This window comes from Formica exsecta, unplaced genomic scaffold, assembly GCF_003651465.1.
Source record: "Formica exsecta isolate Colony F162 unplaced genomic scaffold, ASM365146v1 scaffold86, whole genome shotgun sequence".
Lineage (NCBI taxonomy): Eukaryota > Metazoa > Arthropoda > Insecta > Hymenoptera > Formicidae > Formica > Formica exsecta.
Genome location: NW_021853632.1, coordinates 4336 through 13662, shown reverse-complemented (window position 1 = coordinate 13662; position 9327 = coordinate 4336).

Genomic DNA, 9327 nt, shown 5'->3' with positions numbered 1-9327 from the left:
ACAAACATCAAAGAGTTCCGAAGTCTCGCTCGCGATGCTCTCTTTATCTATAATATCTCGGGTTACATATCGTTTGTAAAATTTCTGTTTTTCGTATTTTATCGATAGCAAAATAATTCTAATAGATTAATGAGATTCTTGCGATTAAAATAATGCTAAACATAACATAAATCGGATAATTTTTAATCAATTATGTTATTAAAATTATGATTACTTATTTCATTTAAAATTATCCGTTTTATGTCATATTTGGTGTCATTTTAATCGTAAGAATCTCATTAATCCATTATAATTATTTTTATACTAACAAAATACAATATGAAAGTTTCAGTTTTTATTTTATAAAATGTTTATATATACACTCAGTCCAAAAAAAGCGGTACACTTAAAATTTGGGAAAAATTTACCAAATTTCAAATTGTCATAACTTGGTAAATAATGAAGATAAAAATAAATGCAAACATGGAAAATGAAGCTCCGAATGTCCACTTTAAGAATATTTGAATGGCAATTATGCTCGGCCATTTTTTTCCAAATGGCGGGAGATAAAGTGAGAGGATGCAAAATTGATAATCAAAGGTCCAAGTGTGCGACGGTGCATGGCGTGAATCAGGTATCGCAGCCCAATAGGACAAAATGCACATGAAAGTATAGAGTGTTAGTTTTAAAATGCTTTTTCACCGAGCTTGATGCGATCATTTCTCGCTAAGTTATGCCAATTTAAAGAAAAAAAAACAGTTTTCTTTAAATTTACATAACTCAGCGAAAAATGCTCGCATCATGCTCGGTGAAAAAGCATTTTAAAGCTAACACTCTATACTTTCATATACACTTTGTCGCATTAGGCTGCAATACCTACTGTACGCCATGCGCCGTCGCAAACTCGAATCTTTATTTATCAACTTTGCATGCTCTTCTTTTGTCATCCGCCATTTTGAAAAAATCGTCGCGCACAATCTCGATTTAAATTTCGAAAATTAGGATTTAAAAACTTTCAAACCGTTTTTGAAATTTCGTGCTGGGGTATTTAGGTGCCGAGATATTCAATTCCGAATTTGCAACAAGGTCGATTCAGTCAAATTATGATCGTTATTATTTCGAATATGAACGGCATGGAGTTTTACTAATCGGAATGGCATCTCATTGTGTGTGTATGTGTGCGCGTGTGTGCGCGCGCGCATGCATGTGTATTTGTACATATACTACAAGGATAAGGACCCCGTGGTTCGTCAGCTCTGTGCGCGACGATTTTTTCAAAATGGCGGATGACAAAAGAAGAGCATGCAAAGTTGATAAATAAAGATTCGAGTTTGCGACGGCGCATGGCGTACAGTAGGTATTGCAGCCTAATGCGACAAAGTGTATATGAAAGTATAGAGTGTTAGCTTTAAAATGCTTTTTCACCGAGCTTGATGCAAGCATTTTTCGCTGAGTTATGTAAATTTAAAAAAAGATTGTTTTTTTCTTTAAATTGGCATAACTCAGCGAGAAATGATCGCATCAAGCTCTGTGGAAAAGCATTTTAAAGCTAACACTCTATACTTTCATGTGCATTTTGTCCTATTGGGCTGCGATACCGATTCACGCCATGCACCGTCGCAAACTTGGACCTTCGATTATCAATTTTGCATCCTCTCACTTTATCTCTCGCCATTTTGAAAAAAAATGGCCAAGCATGCCATGCACCGTCGCAAATTTGGACCTTCGATTATCAATTTTGCATCCTCTCATTTTATCTCTCGCCATTTTGAAAAAAATGGCCGAGCATAATTGCCATTCAAATATTCTTAAAGTGGACATTCGGAGCTTCATTTTCCATGTTTGCATTTATTTTTATCTTCACTATTTACCAAGTTATGGTCATTTGAAATTTGGTAAATTTCTCCCATATTTTTAGTGCACCGCTTTTTTTTTGACTGAGTGTAGTAGATAAGGAAAGATCCGCATATTATTACTAACAAAATTAGGTCGGTATTTAATTTGATAATTAACTTTTCTACATTTTCTTTCTAAGATAAAAGAAATTGCAAAAGTATACCTGCGCGAAACTTTAATACCAATTTTGTAAATAATAAATTATTAATAAGGTATGTATGCATACTTTCATCTTTATATAAAGTTCATAACTTGTTATTAATATGGACATGTGTAAAACAAAAATACAATCATTAATTAATCACTATAATAATCACTTTATATATATGTGCATACATATAAAGTTGCTAATTTTAGATGTAAATATATGTATACACACACGTTAGCATATCAGCATATTACAGATAACAAGAGAAGTTCGACATTCAATTGGTCAATTATTGCATTTTCCTTTTACACATATTGTCCGGATGGTGCAGGCGATACAGGCACGTATCGTGACTGAACATGGAAGGGAGAGGGAAGATAGCTTTTTTTAAAAACGCCGTTCCTTACTCGGGTTTGAATCCGAGTCTATGCGGTAACAAACAAGCCTGCACTTACCACGTGCGGCTATTAATCGTACCGATATTTATTGTATCAATACTGTCATTTATGTTATACTTACATATGTATATAAATATGCATCAAATATGTATATAAATCATCAATTAGTATCACAGAAACTTTACGGCTTGTGTAAAAGAGTTCCTGTCTTCCCAATGAAAATTTGAAAGCCTTATATTGCGATGGCTGTGACTTGTCCAAAATATTTTAAAATTATAATTTTCTTATTTTATATGTTCACAATAATTGTAATACATTAATAAAATTTTGTCGATTAAAATGACATGGAACATAATGATCCCAGAAGAATGATAACTTTGAATTATATATTATTATATTATATAACCTTTATTGCTCTCCTTGGGGTTACAAAACTTCTAATACCATACAAAAAACAACGCAATATATCCTTATCATTACAACAAGAAAAGCTTAACCTATATCGCCTTCTTATCCTAAACTCCTTATCCTACCTACCTAACACACACACATTACACAACTATGCTGTCTTAACTACCTATGCCTATGGACCTCCATTTCCGTTTACAATTTTTTCTTTCTCACACTCTCCCTCATTCACTCCCCCACTCCTCCACTCATTCTTTCCTTCCCCCCTTCTTTCTTCCAACTCTCATTTATCTCTCTCCTTCTCCTTCCTCCCCTAATACCACCCCCACATTTTCTTGCCACGTACCTTCTTTCCCCCAATCCGTTCATTCCTCCCAAACATGTTCCCATGACTCCACCTCCCTCTCGCACCCCCTGCATTTCCTTCCCTCCTCCTCCTCCTAGTATCTCCCTCCCTTCATCCCATTCCCTAGTCTAAATCTTGCTACCCTTTGCCATCTGCTCTCCCCATCCCTTTTGTAAGTACCCTGGCACTCCCTCTACTTTCACCCACTTATACCACCTATTATATGTCGACCCCCATATCCTCTTCCATCTTTCTTCTTTCTGCAACTTTCTTTCTCTCTCAATTATCACCTCACCCCTTAATTGCCCCATCGCCCTCCATTCCATCATCTCTTCCATTTTCCACCCCCTCTCCTCTATAAATTCCTTCCTTTCTTCCTTCCAGCCCTTCCCTTCTTTCCCCCTCCCAATCCTACCCTTCATCTCTTCCCAACACTTCCTAGGCAGCTTTCCCTCCTTACCCTCCTTCAATTTCTTTTCATAATTCCAAGCTCTCATACCCGCCCTTCCCCTCAAATCCCTCTGCAATTCCTCCCTTACCATATAACCCGGCGTATACCTTCCCACTCCCAACACCCACTTCAAATACCTGTCCTGCAGTCTTTCCACCCCCTCTCTCTCCTTTCAGCCCCACACCTCCATCCCATAACTAACCACCGACCATACTAGCTTATCAAACAACCAAATCTTTTTTCCCCAATCCCCACCAAACCTCCTTTTTCCCATCTCCCACACCTGTCCTAACAACGCTGCTCCCTTCCTAACCCTTTCCCTTACATGCGCATTCTGCTTTCCATTCGACCTCACCGTGTACCCCAAATACTTAAACTCCTTCACCTCCTCCAACAATTTGCCTTTCCAAAACCATTTTATTTTCTTCCATCTCTCTTTTCCCTTCCTACATCTCATAATTTTAGTCTTCGCCACATTCACTTCCAAACCCTCCCTGTCCATATATCTCTTCAACTTTCCTATCATCCCCTTCATTCCTCTTCATCCTCCGCCAACAACACTATGTCATCCGCATATGCCAATATATACACCTTTCCTGCCCCCAGCCTGACCCCAACCTACCCACCCCTCTTCAACTTATCATCTACGTCCGCCAACAACAACGTAAACAAACATGGACTCAACGGGCAACCCTGTCTCACCCCCCTCACCGTCTAAAACCCCTCCCCCTCCCTTCCTCCCACCCTCACCCTGTTTACCGTCTTCCTTAATACCTCCCCACACCTCCCAATCAGACCCTCCCTTACTCTTCTTGCCCTCATCGCCTCTATTAACACCCCCCTATCCACCGAATCAAAAGCCGCTTTCAAGTCCAAAAACATCGCTACCATCCTACCTCCCTTCTCTCTCACCTGCCAGTTAATCAAATAATTGAGCACGTATATGTTGTCTATCGTCCCTACTCCCTTTCTAAACCCCGTCTGACTTGCCGGTGTTAAACCCATCCCTTCCACCTCATTCTTCAATCTTTCCGCCAATATCGCCGCATACACCTTATACGGTGTCTTAACGTTACCCCTCTATATTCCTCTACCCTATCCCTCTCCTCTTTCTTTAGAATCGGCACTATTATCCCCTCCCTCCATTTTGTTGGCCATCCTTCCCCCTTCCAAATCCTTCTACACACCTCCCAAATCCCCTCCTCCACCTCTTCTCCTCCATACTTCCACATCTCATTCGGTATTCCATCCCCTCCCGCCGCCTTACCATCCTTCAACTTACTTATCACTTTTCAACCTCCTCCCTTCTGATTTCCTCCTCTCCATCCTCCCCCATCTCCCTTCATTCCCCCTTTATTGCCCTCCATTTCACTCCTCCCAAAAGCCCTCTAAAATTCCCTATTTATTATCTTCCATATCTGCCCCTCTGTTTTCACCTTTTTCACCTCTCTCTCCCACCTCTCAACTTCCTTCCTCTTCTTTTCCTCACACATGACCTTGTACCTCCTCTTTTCCTCTCTATATTTATCCCCTATCCCCCCTTCCCTCCTCCATTTCCTTAGCTCCCTTCTGACCACTTCTTTCCCCTCCTTGCATTCCTCATCCCACCATCCATTTTTCTCTCCCCGTTGCCTTCCCTCCTCCGCCTTTTCTAAAGCTCCCAACGCCCTACCCTTCAACTCCGCCCACTCCTCCTCTATTCCTTCCTTCCTTCCCACTCTTTTCCCAAACTCTTCCCCAAACACCATTCTACCCTGTATCGTCCATACTCCTCTCCTCACTCTGTCCCCCTTTTTGCCACCTTCCCCTTGCCCCCACCCCCTTTCATCCCAGCTCATCTCCCTTATCCTTATTGTAAGCGGATGATGATCCGAGTCCACCCTCGCTTCCACCATCAATTTCTTTACACCTTCCCTCGTTCTCTTATCCCCTACTACATAGTCAATTACCGATTCCCCCTTCCCCCCGTATACGTCCATTCACCTTCCTCACCCCCCTTTATATTTCCATTCAATATTGACCACCCTTGTTCCTCCAGGAACCTACATAATCTCTTCTCTTCACCATTCACTTTTTTATCTTTCGAGTTCCTGCGCCTTCCTTCCCCCTCTTCCTCATCCCTGTTCCTCCCCGTCCTTGCATTAAAGTCCCCCTTTATCAACACTCGCACTCCCTCCTCTCTTTCCTTCATCCATCCCCTCAACTCCTCTAATTTCTTCTCTATATTCCTATTCACATATATTCCCATTACCCTCCACCATTCCCCTAACCAAACCTTACATGTCATTAACCCTTCCTTATTTCTCTTCTTCCTCTTCTTCTCCACCTTTAACCCTACCCTTACTCCCAAGATCATTCCCCCCATCGCCCTTCCTTTCTTATTCTTTCTTCCGGCCCACTGCATTTCCCATACGTATTTCCTCGGCATCTTATCCCTTATCCTCTCCCAACTTTTATTATCCACCCACGTTTCATACAATATCATAACATCTCACCCTTTCAAACCCTCCCCAAAATCTCTATCCTTATTTTTCAGATCCGCCATCTAGGACACGCATCGTCTAGCGTTTGCCTAGAGATAAGTAAGTTAAGCCCTCCCGCTGACACTCCCTTCCATTGAATCTGGACGTAACACTTTCATATTGTATTTTATTAGTATAAAAATAATTATAATAACATTCCAAAAACCCACCCTATACCTTCCCTTCTCCCCTCTCTTTTCTTTCCCCTCCCACTCCTCTCCTCTCCCCATGTCCTTCTTACCCCTCTCACCCTCCTACGGCCCCGTCCCTACCCCCATTTCCCTTTTCCTCCCCCTCCTTTTCTCCTCCTATTATCTCTCTTCCCTCCCTGTCCTCTCCTACTCTTATTCTTCCCCCTGATCTTTCCACTTTCTTCCTTCCCCATCCCTTAGCTCTTCCTCTCCCTCATCCCATCTCCACCATTTACCATTTATTTGCACTTTTCCGTAGCCTACCCATACTCTATTTCTCTCTCTCTCTCCTTGACACATCCTCTATTAACCATCTCATCCTTCTTTCCCTCCAATATCATAACATCTCACCCTTTCAAACCCTCCCCAAAATCTCTATCCTTATTTTTCAGATCCGCCACATTCCAAAAACCCACCCTATACCTTCCCTTCTCCCCTCTCTTTTCTTTCCCCTCCCACTCCTCTCCTCTCCCCATGTCCTTCTTACCCCTCTCACCCTCCTACGGCCCCGTCCCTACCCCCATTTCCCTTTTCCTCCCCCTCCTTTTCTCCTCCTATTATCTCTCTTCCCTCCCTGTCCTCTCCTACTCTTATTCTTCCCCCTGATCTTTCCACTCTCTTCCCTCCCCATCCCTTAACTCTTCCTCTCCCTCATCCCATCTCCACCATTTACCATTTATTTGCACTTTTCCGTAGCCTACCCATACTCTATTTCTCTCTCTCTCTCCTTGACACATCCTCTATTAACCATCTCATCCTTCTTTCCCTCCATGTTAAGTCATCATCTAACCTTATATCTCTGCCCTTTATTTCTTTTCTCTTTTTCATTATTTCTCTCTTCTTTTCTACTTCATCTATTTTCACTATTGCACTCCCTTTTCCCTCCACCTTACCTCCTAACCATTTCACCTTCTCTACCCTAGCCTCTATTTTTATCTCTTTTAAGACTTCCTCTACCCTCGCTCTCACTTCTCTTTCTCCCCCCTTTTTCCTTCATTCTTTCTCGCTCTCGCTTTTGTCGACTCTCCAGCATCGCGCGGGCATCTTTCCTTATCTACAATATATAAACATCTTATAAAATAAAAATTTATACTTTAATTTTGTATTGTATCAGTATAAAAATAATTATAATGGATTATTGAGATTCTTGCAATTAAAATGAGACCAAATACGACATAAATCGGTTTATTTTCACTCAATTATGTAATTAAAATGATGATTACTATTCATACTGATAAAATGCAAAATGAAAATTTCAGTTTTTATTTTATAAGACGTTTATATATTGTAGATAAGGAAAAATGCCCGCGCGATGCTGCTCCTTACCTCCTAAGCATCTCACTTCCTCTACCCTAGCCTCTATTTTTATCTCTTTTAAGACTTCCTCTACCCTCGCTCTCACTTCTCTTTCTCTCCCCTTTTCTCCTCTTACTACAATATTCCTCCTTCTCTCCTCTCTTTCCTTCATCTCCATCTTTATTTCTATCCCCTTAATTCTCCCCTCCATTTCTCCTCCTTTTCCCTCGTCCCCCCTTCGCTAAGTTTCGTCTTTCGCCATTCGTCCTCTAGCGCCTCCACCCTTCCCCTCATTTCTTCTCTTTCCACCCTTCCTCTCTCATCCCTTTCCTCTATCTGTCTCCTCACTATTCCCTCTAACTCCTCTTTTAAGTCTTTCATTTCCTCCATCTCTTCTTCCTTGTTATTCTTTCTGATCTGAACTTCTATTATCCCGTCGCCTCTCTATCTCTTCTATTATCCGTGCTTATTCCCCCTCCTCTTCTCTCTCTGCCTCAATTCCTGCGCTCGCCTCTCTACCTAACTTCTATACTCCTTTCTCTCTTTCCTACCGTATGTCGCCAAGTTCCGACTGACAACGTGTCGGGTTCGGACGTGTTTTTGCGTACTGCGTATGTCCTTTGTCTGGACCTTTTTTTTTGGACTTCCTCCTCTCTTAAAAGGATTTTTTGCTTATATCTTACAAACCCATACGAAACAATGGTGTATGGGCGACTAATGCCTAACCAGCTATAAAAGAAAGAAGAAGAAGAACCGTATGTCGCCGCTCTACCTATTTCACGCTCCCGGTTCTTCACTTCTCCTATCACGTGACCCTCTTTCTTTCTTCCTAACCTTACTCTGCTCTACTCTATCTTTTCTCGCCTCCCTACTTCTATCACCTTCTCCCGTACCTCTACCTTTACTTCTCCGCTTTCCCCTCACCTCACTCTTCCCGTGCACACCTCTCACTCTTTCACTCACTTCCCTGTCTCCTCTCTTTCTCTACCTTTTGCACTGCACACTTTCCACAATACTCTCTCTCGCCCACCGGAAACGGAAGTCGATAATTTTGAATCAATTATGTAATTAAAATTATGATTTCATTAAAAATAATCCGATTAATGTCGTGCTTGAGGTCAAAATGTTTTAATCACATAAATGTAATTAATACAGTACAATTATTTTCAGATATATAAAATACGAAATACAGAAATTTTATTTTATATAGCAAGGCTGCGTTCGGAAACATCACCCGTGTGCACACGAGCGTCGTTCTATCTTTGTTATTTACTAAAAGTTGAACAAAGGTAGAACGATGCTCGGGTGCTGTTTCTGAACGTGACATATAAATGTGAAAGATGACAGATAAAGCAAATCTCGCAAGCGAAACTCTTCGATATTTGTCATCTCCCTTGCTCCTTCATTCTTTCTCGCTCTCGCTTTTGTCGACTCTCCAGCATCGCGCGGAGATCTTTCCTTATCTACTATATATAAACATCTTATAAAATAAAAACTGAAACTTTTGTTACATCCGGTGGACTCCACGATTCTTTTTTTTCATAGAACTCTTTCACTGATATAAAAAATTACGCTCTGGAACCTTTCTGCACACGACGTAAACAATAAACAAGGAGATATCTAGCAGGCGAGACTAATCTTTTAGAACGATACAATTTTTTAACTATGAGACGGATCAATAAATATTCCGGG